The following is a 17,777-nucleotide window of genomic DNA, read 5'->3' as shown; positions in this document are numbered from 1 at the left end:
CCACCGTGCCTAGTCGAAATATAATTTTCTCTCCTCTCTTATCTCTTTATTGTGTAACATGGATATATTGATTCATCATAGTATTTATGTATTATTAATTTTACATAACAGTATTTAATTGATAGGATATCAAAGAGAGGAGTAAACATCACTCATGGACTTGACCTCCTTGTCTGGGGGAGTGGTTAGGGCATTTCCACCTGGACACAGGACAGTTGTATCACGTTAGTCGGAATTATGACCTCATTATTTTCTTTTATTTTAAGATTAAATATGGTTTGAGGATACACATACGGGTGCCCACTTGACAAATTAATGAAGATTAATATTATACCTCAACTAGACTATGGAGTGTGTAGTTATTTGGTGAAACATTATTTCTGGGTGTGCCTGTGAGGGTGTCTGCAGATGATATTAACGTTTGCATTGGCGGAGTGAGTAAAGCAGATTGCCTTCCCCAGTGGGAGCAGGCCTCATTCAATCCGCTGATGGCTTAACTAAAATAAAAGACTGAGTAAGAATTCTCTCTCTGCCTGACTGTCTTCAAGTTGGAACATAAGTCTTCTTTCACTTTTGGACTCAGATTGAGACGGGAACTATTATCCTTCCTCAGCCATTGGACCTGGACTCGAACTGTATCTCCAGCTTTCCTACTGCAGATCTTGGATTTCTCAATCGCTATAGTTGCCCATAACAAGAGAGACAGAGAGATCAGTTTTGTGTCCCTGGAGAACCTAGACTAAAACAGCTGGGGGAGCTCAAATAGAAGTAGCAGAATAGCCTGTAAACTCTCAGCCATGACTCACCTCTTGTGCCTGCCTCTGAGCCATGGCCAGCTTCACAGGGACTTCGACTTGCAAGTGATGTGTGGCTTGTACACTAAGGGCTGTTATCTGTTGTTGTTGCATAATAGATTTCTTGGTTGGCTGTATAAGTAGCAAATTATTGTTGAATTATAAAAGCCCCTTATTTATTCTGGACTGACATTCAAATATATGATTTTTAAATATTTTCTCCTATTCTGTTGGTTATCTTTTCAACTCCTTAATGGTGTTCATTGAAGTACACAAGTTTTGAATTTTGATGAAGACTCATTTTTCTTATTTTCTTTTGTTGCCTCTGCATTAGTGTTTCATCTAAAAAAGAAGTGCCAAACTCAAGGTCACAGATACTTAATCTTATATGTTATTATATGTTATTCTAAGTGTTGCATAGTTTTAGTTCTTACATTTAAGTCTGTGCTTCACTTTGTGTTTATTTTTATATACAGTGTGAGGCTGGAGTTCAACTTCATTTTTGCATATGAATATCCGGTTATTCTAGCACTATTTGTTTAAAAGACTATTCTCTTCCCCATTGAAATGTGTTTGCATCCTTGTCAAAAATCAATTGGCCATAAGCATGAATATTTATTTCTGAACTCTCAATTCTATTCCATAGATCATTCTTTCTATCCTTATATCAATACCCCAGGGTATGATAATTACAGAGTTGTGGTCCATTTAGAAATCAGAAAGTATAAGCCTTCCATCTTCCAACTGTACCTTTGTTAAGATTGTTACTGCTCTTCTGGATTCTTTGCGTTTCCATATAAATTTTAAGATCAGTTGGTCAATTTCTGCAAAAAAGAAAGACTTTGGGATAATATTGAATCTTTTGATCAACTTTGGGATTATTTCCATTTAAAACAGTGTCAAACTTTACATCCAGGACAGGTGCAGTGGCTCATTCCTGCAGTCCTATAACTTCGGGAGACCAGGCAGGAGAGCTGTTCCAGCCCAGGAGTATGAGACCAGCCTGGGCCACATGGTGAGACTTCGTCGCAAAAGAGAGAAAATAAACCAAAGAAAAGAAAGAGAGAGAGAGAGAGAGAAACTTTACAGCCATAAACATAGGCTATCTTTCTGTTTATTTTGACTTTTAATTTTTTCAGTGATGCTTTGTAATTTTGAGTGTACAACCCTTGAAATTTGTGTTCAATTTATTCCTAAATGTTCACTCTTTTTAATGCTATTTTAAATAGCCTATTTTCTTAAATTCATGTTGACATTGTTTACTTCTAATGTTTAGAGTATAACTGATTTCTGCATATTGATCTTATATCCTGGACTTGTTTATTAGTATTGCTTTTGTGAGTTTCTAATAATTTTCTACATACAAGATTATGTAATTTGTGAATAGGGATAGTTTTACTCTTTTCTTTCCAGTCTATGTCACTTATTTATTTTCTTTTCCAATTACCCTGGCTAGACCCTCCAATAAAATAATGAATAGAAGTGGTGAGAGCAGACATCCTTATCCTCTTTCTGATCTTAAGGGGAAAGTGTTGTTTTCTCACCACTGATATGATGTTAGTTGTAGGTTTTATGCAGATTCCTTCACCAGGCTAAGGAAATTCCCTTCCATTCCTCATCTGTTGAGGCTTTTTTTGTTATCATGAAAGGGTAAATGAGTTTGTCAAATTCTTTTACTGTATCTATTAAAATAATCTTATGTTTTTGTTCTTCTATGAATACAATGTATTACGTTGATTGATGTTGTTATGTTAGACTAGTCTTGAATTTCTGAAATAAATTCCACTTGCTCATGTTGTATAATCCTTTTTGCATATTGCTGATACATATATTTAAATATATTTTATATATGCTATTTGCTAGTATGTTGTTGAAAATTTTACATTTATATTCAAAAGAAACATTGGTCTGTAGTTTCTTTTCTTTTGATGTCTTTATTCAGTTTTGGTATCAGGGTAATACTGGCTCATATAATAGGTTGGAAATGATTTTCTCCTTTTGCATTTTTGGGAAAAGTTTGTAAAAACTTGAGAAAAGTGTGTGAAGAATTATATTTTATGCTTTAAAATTCAGTAGAATCAACTAATGGACTACCTGCACCTGGGTTGGGTTTGTTTTTTTGTTTTCTGGAGGTGGTTTTTTGCTTATTAATTGAATCTCTTTGCTTTTTATACATATTCAGATTTTTTCTTGAGTCAGAGTTGGAAGTTGGTGTCATCTGGGAATGTGTGCATTTCATCCAAGTAACCTAAGTTGTTCCCACACAATTGCTTATCATATTTTTTTGAAATGTTGTTTTACCTGCATCCTCTAAATTTGTGTGTGTGTGTTTTTGTTTTCATTTATCTCAAAGTATTTTCTAATTTCTCTGATGAGATCTGCTTTGATCCATTAGTTATTTATGAGTGTTATGCTTACTTTCCACATTTTCTCTCCTTTTTGTGAATTTTCCAAGTTGCTTTCAGTAATTGACATAAAATTTAATTCTATTGTCTTCAAAGAACATTTTTTGTACAATCTTAATTCTTTCAATATTTACTGAGATTGTTTCATGGTGTTACTTATTGTCTATCCTGGAGAATGTTCCATGTGCATTTAAGAAGAATGTGAATTCTGTCGTTTCAGGTGGAATGTCCTACAGAGATGTGTTAGGTCTAGTTTTTTATCCTGTCGTTCAAGTTCTCTACTTGTATGTTTATTTTATGTCTAGTTGTTCCATTCATTATTAAATGTGGGTTATTGAAGACTTCAATTTTATTGCTGTTTTTCCCTTTAAGTCTTTCCGTTTTTGTTTCATGTAATTCAGAGATCAGTTGTTAGAGTCATATATGATAATAATTTAAATGTCTTTTTGATATCTGGTCCTTTTATTGTTTTCAAGTATTCTTTTTTCCTAGTAACAATTATTTATTATGAGTTTATGATGTCTGAAACTAATTTTTCTGCTTCAACTCCCTTTTAGTTACTGTTTGAATAATGTCTTAGTCTGTCTGTGCTGCTATGACAAATTATCTGAGACTGGATAATTTACAAACCACAGAAATGTGCTTCCTCACAGTTCTGGAGGCTGGGAAGTCCAAGATTAAGTGGCTAGTATTTGAGGTCTGGTGAGGGCCTTCTTGCTGTGTCCTCATGTGGCAGAAGGTGGAAGAACAAGAGGGCGAAATGCTGTGTGCAGCCTCTTTTACAAGGATTTTAATCTCATCCACCAGGGAGGATCCCTCATGGCCTAATCATCTCTTAAAGGACCCACCTTCACAGCCCAATCACCTCTTAAGGGCTTACCTCTTAACATCATCACATTAGCCACTGAGTTTCAAATGGGACACATTCAAACTGTAGCATAATTTTCTATCTGTTTACATTCAACCTATTTGTGTTTTTGAATCTAAAGTCTTTCTCTTATAGTCAGCAGATAATTGGATCTTTTTAAATCTATGATGACAATCTCAGCCTTTGACTGTGGATTTTAGAGCAGTAAAGTAAGTACCCAGAAGGTAGGATATACATCTGCATGTTGTCATTTGTTTTCTACTTAGCATTTTTGTTGTTGCTCTTTGATTTCTCTGTTTTTTTTTTCTTTTTTATGACTAATATTTATAATTGTTTGCTAGTCCACCATTTACATTCCATTGTTACTTTTACTATATTGGTTTGTATTATTTTGTTGTTGTTATTTACCTGGAGGCTAAACTAACATCTTACCCTAAAATAATCAGTTTAGATTTAAAATAATTTCATTTCAACTGTATTTAAATATGGGTCCATTTCCTCCCTCCTCCTTTGTGTTTTAATTGTCATACAAATTATATTTTTATACATTATTATTCCATCCACATATTATTATAATTACTGTTTTATACTGCTGTGTTTACTTCCAAAAATTATTTGGGAGTAAAAAATTTTTACAAAGAAAAATATATTAATACTGTATTTTATATTTATCTATGTAGCTATCTTTCTTGGTGCTTTTTACTCCTTCATATAAATTCAAGTTACTGTCTAGGGTTCTTTCACTTCAGCCTGAAAGATTATCTTTACCATTTCTTGTAGGGCAGTTCGGCTAGTTATGAATTCTCAGTTTTACTTTTTCTGTAATAACTCCTTCTGCTTTAGAATAGATTTTGCTGGATGTAAAACTCTTGTTTGACGGTTTTTTCTTTGAGCACCGTGAACATGTCCTCCCACCATCATCTGGCCTCTCTGGTTCCTACTGAGAAATCAGCTGTATTATAATCTTTTGAAGATCCCTTGTATACAACTAAATCACCTCTTTTTGTTTCTGCTTTTAAGATTGTCCTTCAGTATTTGCCTTCTGACAAGAAATTTGTTTGCTAAATCTACTGTAACAAAATATCACTGGGTGGCTTAAATAATGGAAATTTGGTTTCTCACAGTTGTAGCAACCACAAGTTCAAGATTAATGTGCTGACAGGTTGGATTTCTCATGAGACCTCTTTCCTTAGTTTGAAGACACCACCAGTTCACCATATTTTCCCATGGCCTTTTCTCTGTGCACATACATCTCTGATGTCCCTCCTGAATCTTATATAGTACTTCTTATAAGAGCATCAGTCAGGTTGGTTTAGGACATACCCAAACGGCCTGATTTTAACCTAATTACCCCCTTTAATGGTGCTATCTTTAAATACAGTCACATTCTGTGGTTGGGGGTTAGGACTTCAACATATAATTTTGGAAGGGAAACAATTTAATCTATAAGACAATTTTACTATAATATTTTTTGTTGTGGATCTTATTGAGTTTATACTATTAACACTTAAAGTAGTTTAGTTTCTTGGATGTGTAGCTTAATGCTTCTCATTAAATTTAGGCGGTTTCCACTCATGATTTCCTTAAATATTCTTTCTGTTGATACTTGATGCTATCTGATTTTTTTCATTTTAGCTACTCTGATGTGTGTGTAATGATACTGAATCATTATTTTAATTTGTAATTCCCTGAAGAGTAGTACAGCTTATCATCTTGTTCTACTCATTATCTATTTAGTTGTTTTCTTTTATAATGGGCTTTGTAGAATTTTGACTACTTTTATGAGTTTTCCTTTCATCTGATTTGTAGACGTTTTTTATACATTCTACATGTGAGCTATTTCTGAACCCAAGTAGACCTAAATGTGGCTGTAAAGAGAAAAATTTTTATTTTATACATAATGTCCTAGGTCTTCTGTTTTCTTGATTAACATCTAACGATTCCCTTGTAGGAAGAATAATAAAATGAGCTATAATCCTTCCACATTCCTTTCACTTGTCCCATTATTACAAAGTGATATCCTTACTCCTCATTAATACTTTGTAGGTAATTGGAAAGCTTTTTATATATTCCATACATCTTCCCTCCACACATTCTGTTATTTTTTGTATTTCCTAAGGTGTTATGGATTTGGATATGTATTTATGTATACGTATTATATATATACACATATACATATATATATATAAATTCTGATATTTTTATCACCATCATTGAGCTTTAGTTCTAAAATTAAATATAAATTAAATATATCCAATACTCAACACAAGACTTTATGCCAAACATTTCCTGACATTTTGATTGTCTGTATCTCACTCTCTTGATTCCACAGAAAAAACTAAAGAGAAAAGGAATTGCATGCAAACTTATACCTGTTTCTACATAGCTTTCACAGTTGTAGGTAGGTTAACTTCACTAAATAGCATTCTTGGGTTATGTTTGTATTTCTTCAGTATCTTAGATATGGTGCCCTATTGTCTTCTCATAGGTAATCTTGATTTCAAGAAGTCTGAAACATCTGGGTTTTTTTCCTTGTGATTTGGACTTTTTTTCCTTGATGTAAACTAGCATTTTTCTTTATATTTAAGGTCTTACAGTTTGCAGAAATATGTTTCAGTGTTGTTTTTTCTGGCTTGATTTTCATAGCTGCACACTGTGGCATTTCAATATATACCTGAAGACTTATCCTATATAAAGATTTTTCTTGAATTATAGTTTGTGGTTTTGTTTTCTACTTTTGCTTCTTTTTTCCTTTGAGAATATAATACTTTTCCCTTTTTGTCTTCTACATTTATTATTTCTCCATTTTTAAATTTCTTTATTTTTTATTGTCCATCTTTTATTTCTGTTTTCCTTTACTGTACTTTCTGTGTTACCTATTTATTATTCCCATATAATTTATTCATTTCTGAAATGATTTTTTCACATTTTAAGCACTATCTTCTCTTTTTCATATTCTCCATTTGTTTCATGATTTAAATTCTGAGCTTTTCTACTTTTTACCTTTGACATTTTTCATAGACTTTATATTTTCTTAATTTTGTATTTTTGATATATATATATGGTATATACGTATTCTAAGCCATAATTTTATTGTATGCCTTTATTATCTGTCGGGATATAATTCGGTTATTAATTTTTATATTTTTTCATCATTTGTCTCCTAATATCACCTAATATCATTGTATGGAGTTCATTCACCTCATGGGGGCTTTTGGAAAATGAGGTGGCGTTCTGTACCATTAGATGGAAGGTGCAGCATAGATCAAAGGGGTGGTTTTCTTAGCTTGACACTGAAGAATTCTCTCTGCTGCTATTATCAAAGTTGCCTCTCTGTGGGGTCACCTCCGTAGCTCTGAGATCTGAGTCCCATGGACTTCTTAACCCTGAATCAGAACCTTCTTTTTTACTTACTCTATAATTTATCGCTGGCTACATTTGCATTTTATATCTATTTTTCTTACCAAGGAGTTTTGAATTCTTAGAAAGCAATGTTGAAGTTTCTGGGAGTTAGGATGGCCTTTAAAAAAAAGTTCACTTATAAATTCAAGTTTATGCTGGTTGCTCTTAGATCAGTATCTACTCAGAGTGGGCTCCTCTCCTTCCTATGGGGACATTTGATAGTGATTTCTGGGTCTTTTTGCAGCAGCAAAAGACATCATTATCTTATCTCCACACAGTTGTACATTCTCCATGAAACCTGCCTGAGTTCTGCCATTATAGATGGTTTGGCACCACTCATCCATATTCTGTCTCTATAAACTTACCTACTATGGAAATTTCATGTAAATGAAATTATACATTATGTGGCCACTGTGGCTGGCTTTTTAAAGTTACTATAACATTTTCAAAGTTAATCTGTGTTGTCACATGCATCAGTACTCCATTGTTCTATGTCTGAATAATATTCCATTGTATGGATATATCACATTTTGTTTGTCATTCATCAGTTGATGGACATTTCAGCTATTTCCATTTTGGCTGTAATAAATAATGCTACCATGTACATGTTTTTATTTGGACATATTTTTTAAGTTATCTTGAGTATAAGCCTAAAAAAAAGAGTTATAGAGTAACTATATAATAGCTATATTATAACTAAGTGTAGCTATCCTAGCAGTAATGAAGTGCAATCTCATTATGGTTTTTATTTTCATTTCTCTAATGACTAATGAAGTTGATAATCTTTTCATGTGTTCATTGGCCATTTGTATAATTAATTATTAATTTATAAAAATCTAATTTAGATTGGTTCCAACCTAATTTCAGTAGTATACAAAACTTTGCTTCTACATAGCTCCTTTTCTGTATGCTGTTAGTGTCACAAATTACATTTTATATATTGTGGGCCCATCAACAGAAACCAATTATTATTACTTTATGTCATTATCTTTCAAATCATCTGATCTAAAACTGTATTAATACTTACTTTTAATATTTATCTGTGTAGTTATCTTTAATGGGCACCTTTATTTCTTAATGTGAATTTAAGATACTCTCTCGTATCTTTTATCTGAGCCTGAAAGACTCCCTGTAGTATTTCTCATAAAGAAGGCCTGCTATTACACTTTCAATTCCAGAATCTACATTGCATGACGTCTATCTCTTTATTGATATTCCCTATTTGGTAAGGCATAACTCTCATACTTCCTATAGTTCTTTAGACATGGTTTTACTTAGTTCTTTGAACATATTTTAAATAGCTGATTTAAAGTCTTTGTCTAAGAAAAACAGTGTCGGATTCCTCAGAGACCATTTCGATTCCTTGCTTTTTTCCTTAGCTCTGGGTTACACCTTCTTTTTCTTGGCCTGTCTCATATGTTTTGTTGCTATTGAACCCTGGAAAGTTTCATGCAGCAATTCGAGAAATAAGATCTCCCCCTCTCCACGGGGTTTGTTGTGATGTTGCTTATTGTAGTTGTAGTGGTTTGTTTGTTTGGTGATTTTTCTGAACTAATTCTTTAAAGTCTGTACTTTATTAAAGTGTGGTCACTGAAACCTCTACTCGATTAGCTTAGTGGTCAGCTAATGATTAGACAGAAGTCTCCTTAAATGCATGAAACCAATAAATCTCCAAATTTTTGCCTAGGGGTTCAGTGTGTATACTTAACACTCAGCAAAGCAATTTACAACTCCACCTTAGCCTTCACTTCCTGCCCATGCAGAGTCTCCGAGTCAGCTAGAATCATGAGTCTAGGGCATTCTCAGGTCTTGCCTGAGCCTGAACACAGCCCTAGCCATTTCTGAGACTTTATTATAGAGTCTCAAGAGTACATCATGTCAGAGCTTTTCTATGCCCCTGTGAATGGTCCATCTTCCAGCTTTTTCATTTTAGGAACTGTAGTTAGCTTATTGGTTTCATCAACTCTCATTCATCACCTCTGGCAACCACCAACTTAAAACACTTACCTGTAACTTGCTTTAACAAAAGTGTGCACCAAGGAGATGGCTGTTTATACTGGGTGAGCTCTGAGTTACCTCTGTAAGTCAGGTCTTTGTGGAAACCATCAGACAGGTGCCATAATGAGAATTATAATGAGAATTATTTAGGGATGTGATTTTGAAGAAGTTACAACACAATACTGCTCCTTCAGGTGTTGTGAAGCTTTCATAGCAACGTGGGCTGTTACTTTTCAATGGTATCTCTCAGATGGAGAGCAAGAGATGCAACTAGGGAAAGTTAAATGCCACAAAGCTTGCTTGCTGTTCTTATCAAGATTTAGCTATTTTTCTTAATTTATAAACAGTCCCCAGGAAGCCACAGGCAATTTTCTGAAGTTCTGCATAAGTTAATTTGGATGATTTTTGCCATTTTAGAAATTCCTTTTATGTATTGTGAAGTTTTGGACGTCTTAGTCCACTATTTTTACTGACATCATCATGTTTGTTTGAAAAGTCAATTTGGAAATAGTTTTAAAATCTGCTGTTATCTTTAGCTTACCTCAACTGGAAGTCCATCTTTGGTTTTTGAGGGTATTTCTCCTCAGTCTTCAAAGAAAACTTTCTAAACACTTGCATTCTAGGAAAACTTTTATTTAAACACTTTGAAGATGTCATTCCACTGCCTATTTAATTCTTTTATATTTGAGAAGTCAACTGACAGTCTAATTGTTGCTTTTTTGAAGACAACATGGACCCCTCTAACAACTTTTAAGCTTTTCCTTTTTAGTAGCTTCATGTTCTTTTCTTTTATTCTGCTTAGAGTGTATGCACTTTGAATTTTTGGTTTGTTACCTTTTGTTTGTTTTAAAAATATTATTAGCCATAGTCTTCAAATTTTTTGTCTTCTCCATTCTTATTTGCCTCTCCTAATGGACTTTAATCACTTTATACCTTCACATTGTATGACCTGTGTTTTCATCTCTTTGTATTTTCCATGTATTTTTGATATCCTCTAAATTTTAGTTAAGAAGTTCCTACTTCTGCTTAAAATGTATAAAACTGTGGCCAGGCACTGTGGCTCATGCCTATAATCCCAGCACTTTGGGAGGCCAAGGTGGGCAGATTACAAGGTCAAGAGATCAAGACCAGCCTGGCCAACATGGTAAAACCCCGTCTCTACTAAAAATACAAAAATTAACCAGGTGTGGTGGTGTGTGCCTGTAGTCCCAGCTACTTGAGAGGCTGAAGCACGAGAATCGCTTAAACCTGGGAGGCGGAGTTTGCAGTGAGCCAATATTGTGCCACTGCACTCCAGCCTGGTGACAGAGCAAGACTCTGTCTCAAAAAAAAATAAATAAATAAAAATAAATAAAAATGCAATAAAATACCACCTACACTTAAAAACATGATAAAGCTGGATAGGATAATCTACACAATCATAACTTTTCTTAAACTGATATGAGAGCTGAAGATGAACACAACCAAGTGAACTAAATTCCACAGAATAAAAAGTCCCTCCAAGAATAGACAGAATTCTTTCATTTTTGGCAAAGTAGGAAAAGTAAGCAACCACAAAAATGGGTAAGAAAAAGTCATCCCCCAAACTTTACACATCTTTTGAAGATCAACCATGCATATACAGATCATTTGAAATGATCAAGATCACAGTCAGCAAGCAAGCTTTCAATCACTGGCAAGCTTCTTTCATTGAACCTCTACCAGATGCACAGAAAGTACAGAGATCTGGGAAGCAGACATAGTGAGCCCCACTTATAGTGGACTGGCAGGAAGGCACTGACTGCTGCTCTGAGATGGGCAGGGACCACTGACTGCTCCCCTTACCTTTTCTCTTGCAAAATAAAAACCTTAAATTAAGCAGGGAGGAACAGAAAATTCCCCTGTCCCTTGGACCTCACCAAGGATCCATTCTTTCTGATGTAAGAGTACACATGAAAGACTTCTGTCTTCCGGGAAGAACAAGGAAAAGTCAGGCAAACTTCTGCAAACCAAGGGCATTTTTAAATCAGATTAAGGAAAAAGAGACATGTAGAAAGGAACAAAGATGAGAATTACATTATCATTACAGTCAGTAGCCGTTGCCAGATCTCACGGAATAGGCAGCTGAAATTTCATAGCTAGCAGATTGGTGTGACCACCAAATGTATAATACATGTTATTATACATTTCTTTGTTATTATACATGACTGTCTAGGACTCGAGGAATTTGATATGTATCTGTCAAAAGTTTCCAGGTAACTTGCAAGGGATGCTATTTAATTCTGAAGGACATACAATTCAATTATGCCTCACCACTATAAAGAGCCTAAGAGACCAGTCCCAGAAAAGAGATAATTGGAACTGATTTTTCTCTTGCTCCTAGCAGACCATTAGGAATAATTTCATCATGCTGTATACCCCTCTTTAGGTTGTCATAACAAGAAGCCCGAGGCACTCCTCATGCAGACTCTCACTGAGTTTTCTCTTTTACTTAATCCTACTCAATCTCTCAACAAGCCTTCATCACCCTAGTCCTTCCACTCTGCTCCATGGATTGCAAACCCTCATCGGCAAAATAATCTATGTGGTAAATCTCTTACTTGAAAATTCCCTTCACTCACTTGTTCTAAACAAAACTTAGCTTTTCTCTGAACACATGTATTTCTCTATTGCCCTAAGAAGTGCTGGGGTTGTTCTCTAGTACAGCTCATACAACGTCCACACAGCATAAAGGTGCAGTTGGTAACCTTGTTCCACAATCGTTTTCTTCAGAGCACTGTGTCTCCATCCTTTCTGAGACTTCCTAGGCCCTTGGAAGTAAGTTCTATCCATGCTGTCTCCTGTCTCATTTCCTATACTTGCTACCTCCCTCCTTTCACTATTCCTCAGTGAGGCCACTAGTGGAGAATTTTACTGCCTGCCTTTTGCTTTTTCTCCATAAGTCAGTTTAAGCTAATCCTCTGGTCTTACACTATATCAGAATTCTGACTGCTTCTCCATGACCACCCTGGTCTACACCACCCTCACCTTTCTCAACCTGACAAATAAAATAGCCTTCTCCTTAGTATCTGTGAACCCACTCTTGCTCAAGGATAGCCTGTTCTGTCAAATAAACCAAAACAAGTCTTTTAAAATTGAAGCCTATCACATTAATGGTCTTCATCTCACTTAGGATGAGGCATCGAAGCCTCACTGAGATTTACAACCCACGTTTACCCCTTTCCCACTTACCTCTCATCAGTTACCAGCCACGCTGATCTTGCTGTTCTTCAAGCTTGCCAAGCACATTTCTGTCTCAGTGTCTTTGCGCTTACGGTTTCCTCTCTCTGAGTGCTTTCCCTTCAGTAGATGCAGGGCTTGCTTCCTCTCCATCCACTCTCTACTCACATGTCTCCCCGACCACCTCTCTCAAATAGCATGCCTTCCTTCTCACTTGCTCTAGCCTTACTTTGCCTCATAGCACCTGCAATTCATTATGTTCCGTTTGTTATGTGTATGTACTTTTATGAATAGTTGAGTGCTTATTTCTAATAAAGTGTTTATTTTAGAATAATTTTAAGTTTCCAGAAAAAATGGTAAATGTAGTACAGAGAGTTCTTTCTCTGTTTCTCTTTCTCTCTATATATATATGTATGTATGTACGTATACATGTATCTAGATATATATCTAGGTGTGTGTGTATATATATGTGTATATATGTATATATATGTGTGTGTATATGTGCATATATGTATATATGTGTGTGTGTGTATATATATTCCATGTTTAGTGTCCCATTAACATCCTATCTTAGTGTGAGACATTTCTTAAAGCTAATGGCCCAATACTGGTACATTATTATTAACTACAGCCCACCCTTTACTCAGATCCTCTTGTAACCTGATGCCCCCTGTCTGTGCTAAGATCTCATCCAGAGCACAACATTCCCTTTAGACATCAAGTCTCCATAGGCACTCCTGGTAAGCGAGAGTTGCTGACCTTTCTTGTCTTTTTGTGGCCTTGACAAGTAGGAGGGGTACCGGTTAAGTGTTTGTTAGAATGTTCCTTAATTTGATTTTGTCAAGTGTGTTTCTCATGACTATATTTTGGTTATGGGTTTTGGGGAGAAAGACCACAGAGGTAAAGTGACATCTTCATCAGGTCCTATCAAGGGAACATAATATCAACACGGCTTACCACTGTTGATATAAACTTTGGTGGTTAACATGTCCTTTCTTCTTACTTAACATGTATTTGTTGTTCATGAAAAGCCGTTTTAATTTTATCAGCAATTCAATAAACAATCAACAGCACTTTAGTTAAAGGAATTGAAGATGTTTGGTTTTAAATGACATTAAAAATACTAGCACACTTTATCCTAAGTAAACATCAGAAGTGGCTACTTTACATGGACTCATTCCTAATATAGGAACTCCTGAGTCTTTTGTTCCCCAAATTCCATTGACTTACCAGATTCTGTTGTATGACTACGGCAGTTTAGTTCTAAGTTATCAACTCACTGGTATGCATGATGTCTTTTGTCATGATTATCTGTCATTTCAACGACCCTGAATCTTAGGAGCACCCTTGTGAACATTCCAATATTTGCCTCCAGGGCCAGCTATGCTTTTCCACTACAAATTCAAAAAATTATTTTTTCAGCCTTCCAGGAAGAAGACATGGGGTTTAGGGTCTGCCTATTTTCTGAACCCATGTGAGACTTTTGCATGGACAGGAGTTTACCTGGGGATAGAGGGAAGCACTGGACCTTCATGGTTCTTGAGCCAACGCCTACAGGGAGGTCATTACACTGGACCAGAGTTTCTGATCATGGCGAGGGCAGCAGCTCCTGTGGCGACCTGGTTTACTGTGTGGTGTAGGATGTTTGTTGCTCCTGGAGGCTTAGCCTGCGCTCTGTTTCTTCAACCCTCCCAAGAATTCTATGAGCTTATCCCTTAATAATCCCTTTGTGTATTAATCTACTAACCTGAATTGTTTTCTGCAACCAAGACCCCAATCGACACTTAGAGAATTATTTCTTAACATTTGCATGAAGGCTCACAAAAACATTAAAACCAGTCATTTAACATTACTCTAACTCTTGCTGGTTTTGTTATTCAATATTATTTAATTAATGCTCGTAACTTTCACATTTCAGTTTTCCACATAAACGTGTCCTTGTGGAATATCATTCCTTACAACTTTTTTTTTTTTTTTTGAGACAGAGTCTCCCTCTGTCGCCCAGGCTGGAGTGCAGTGGCGCAATCTTGGCTCACTGCAACCTCCGCCTCCTGTGTTCAAGTGCTTCTCCTGCCTCAATCTCCCAAGTAGCTAGGATTACAAGTGCCCACCACTGCACCCGGCTAATTTTTTTTTTTAAATGTATTTTTAATAGAGATGAGGTTTCACCATATTGGCCAGGCTGGTCTCGAACTCCTGACCTCAAGTGATCCATCTGCCTCGGCCTTCCAAAGTGCTGAGATTACAGGTGTGTGCCACTGCTCCTGACCAGCTTTTTGAATTCATGGAAAAATACATTGCTATGAAAATAAAAATATTCATTCGTATATAATTTAAAATTCTCCTCTATTACCCAGTAGTAGGAATGCCCTATTTTGGCAAACTGTATTCCATACCACACCTTTTACTGCCTTGAGCTATGGTGTATCAGTTTCCATTTGAGGCAGCCTTTTCTGGAGCATTTTTGACCCCAGCCCAGAGAGGACAGACAAGTGCTAGGAAGTTTTTTTCTGAGACTTTGCATCAGAAATATCTCGTTTCTTTACATATAATGAAGACTAAGGTATTCTAGAGCCTTAATAATTTTCAAACTCTGTAAATATTACTCCATGTTTTCTAATTTTCTGTATTTTAGTTGAGAAAGTCATTTTCTCTGTTAGTTTAAAAAAAAACAATTTTGTCTCCTCTTTGGCTGGTTAAAAAACATTTTTCTGTGTAGATTAAACTGAGAAATGTCAGCAGGTGCTGCCCAGTTTTCAGTATTTTCTTGAATTACCTTAATCAACATTTAGTGAGCTCATTCAGTCAGAAAACTCAGGCCGTTAGTTCAGAGAAACAGTTATTTCTAGCCTTCCTCCATATGTTCAGTTCTGTTCCTATGGAATTTCTAATAGCCATGTATTAGGACTCTTGGGAGTCTCTGTGTCATTCATATTCTTCCTCTGTTTATCACTTTCACCTGAGCTTCAAGAGATTCCTTTGAACTAATTCAATAATTTGTTTTTTTCACTCTCCAGTGTGCCATTTACTTCAGTCATCACGCCTTTTGTCCACTCACCCCTTCTTGAGATGACTGCTTTCTGCAGCAGCCTGCGGCTGTTCCACCATGTCCCACCACCTTTTCCTCTCTCAAAACACGTGATTTTGGGTTGTGGTTATTATTGATGAAGTCGTTTTTTCTCTCTTTTAACTCTTCTTTTCTCCTCCCCATGGTATCTTTGTTCAATGACAGGAATCCATTTGCTTTAAATGTTCACACTGGGGTGGGCCTGGTGGCTCACGCCTCTAACCCCAGTACCTTGGGAGGCCAAGAAGGGTGGATCACCTGAGGTCAGGAGTTCAAGCCCAGCCTAGCCAACATGGCAAAACGCTGTCTCCACTAATAATACAAAAATTAGCTGGGCGTGCTGGTGCATGTCTGTAATTCCAACTACTTGGGAGGCTGAGGCAGGAGAATCACTTGGACCCCGGAGGCGGAGATCACAGTGAGGTGAGATCGCGCCATTGCACTGCAGCCTGGGCGCAAGAGTGAAACTTCATCTCCAAAAAAAAAAAAAAAAAAAAGGTCATGCTGGATGTTTTTGTGGTTTATGAATGTGGTGATTGGGTGTGCACACTCAAGTGTGAGATATGCCTCTCTCAGACCTTGTTCCAGTGTCAGTACATTACCGGTCTGACATTTAAAAAGAAGTGTTCACACTGGTGCTGCTCTTCGGGCTTTGTAGCCTTTCCATTCTGTGATCTCGTTCTTTGCAAACATTCACATAGAGCTACCTGGTTCATTCATACTGAGAGTTGAGATGAAATCTGTCAGATACTTCATAGGTCAGTGTTCAATTTTTTATGGTTACTCACTGTGAGATATAATTTTGCCTTTTCTACTAGTTGAGTTATTTCAGCAGGAAATAACTGGAGGAATTGGTAGAAGAAAGTGCTTACATATTCTCACTTAGGATACTATCTTGATCCTGGAGGACCTTAGGTTTATTTCTTTCAATATTACCATAGAGATAACTGTGTAAGATAACCTCTTACATAGAGATAATAGTAAAACAAAACAACAGCAAAACACACCACTGTTTTTTGTTTTGTTTTGTTTTGAGATCGCCCTTGTTGCCCAGGCCGGAGTGCAATGGCGCCATCTCAGCTCACTGCGACCTCTGCCTCGCAGGTTCAAGTGCTTCTCCTGCCTCAGCCTCCTGAATAACTGGGATTACAAGAACACACCACCATGCCCGGCTAATTTTGTGTTTTTAATAGAGATGGGGTTTTACCATGTTGGTCAGGCTGGTCTCAAACTTCTGACCTCAGTTGATTCACCCACCTTGGCCTCCCAGTGTTGTTGTTTTTAAAAGAAGAATGCAAATGAGGCCTGGCTTGCCGGCATTTTTTGCCGGGGTGGTTTCCGTGCAGAGGTTGCTTTCCCTGGTGCCGTGCTGTGTTAGGTGGCACCTATGGAATTCCAGCACGCTCCTCCAGAAAGCTTATCTCTCTGGAGGCTGAAGCTCCTGAGGTGCTGCACAGGGCTTGCTCTAACGCTGCCAAAGTCCCCACTGTTTTGCATATGACCTAAACTCATGCCTGCCTAGTCTGCCAAGTCCTAAACGGTTAAAGCTTCCACACTCGTGAGTCCTTCCCAAGCAAGCCTGCTCACTGCCTCTGTGTCCCGTCTACAAATATTCTCAACAATTCTCCAGGACTTTCCCAGGCCTCCCTCCGATGCCTTTATCCACCCCTTGCCTCCCATCTGGGCTTCTCTTGGTAAGGTCAGTCCTTCCACAGATAGACATACCATCGTGACTTTCTGGGAGCCTCTCTGGCCCACGTGATTTCTAGGTCTACCTACTACCTCCATTTGTTACAGCCTCAGATCCATACACCCTGGCCCCACGGCCTACCCCAGGCCTCAACACACCTCCCAGGTAGCCCTGCCTCAGCCCACTGTTGACAGGGGACAGGCTTCAGAGAGCTGTTTCCGATCTGTCCCTGTGAGGTGTCTGAAAGCAGACAAGCTGCTCTTTAGGCAGATGCGTGGATGCTCTGCCCTCCCCTCACCGTACTGGTTGCCCAGGTCCCGCGGAGAGTCACACTGCCCTCAAACTCATCGCTGGG

At 37.0% G+C, this 17,777-nt stretch overlaps 1 non-coding gene across 1 annotated transcript; it reads left to right on the top strand.

The window, feature by feature from the left end:
- Window positions 1–16,240: 16,240 nt before the first annotated feature.
- Window positions 16,241–16,344, top strand: LOC112636843. The gene has a single exon (XR_003122313.1). It is a non-coding gene; the product is annotated as a small nucleolar RNA U13 (small nucleolar RNA).
- Window positions 16,345–17,777: the final 1,433 nt, after the last annotated feature.

This window comes from Theropithecus gelada, chromosome 12 (assembly GCF_003255815.1).
Source record: "Theropithecus gelada isolate Dixy chromosome 12, Tgel_1.0, whole genome shotgun sequence".
Classification (NCBI taxonomy): Eukaryota; Metazoa; Chordata; class Mammalia; order Primates; family Cercopithecidae; genus Theropithecus; species Theropithecus gelada.
This window is presented reverse-complemented; position numbering and strand designations above follow the sequence as displayed.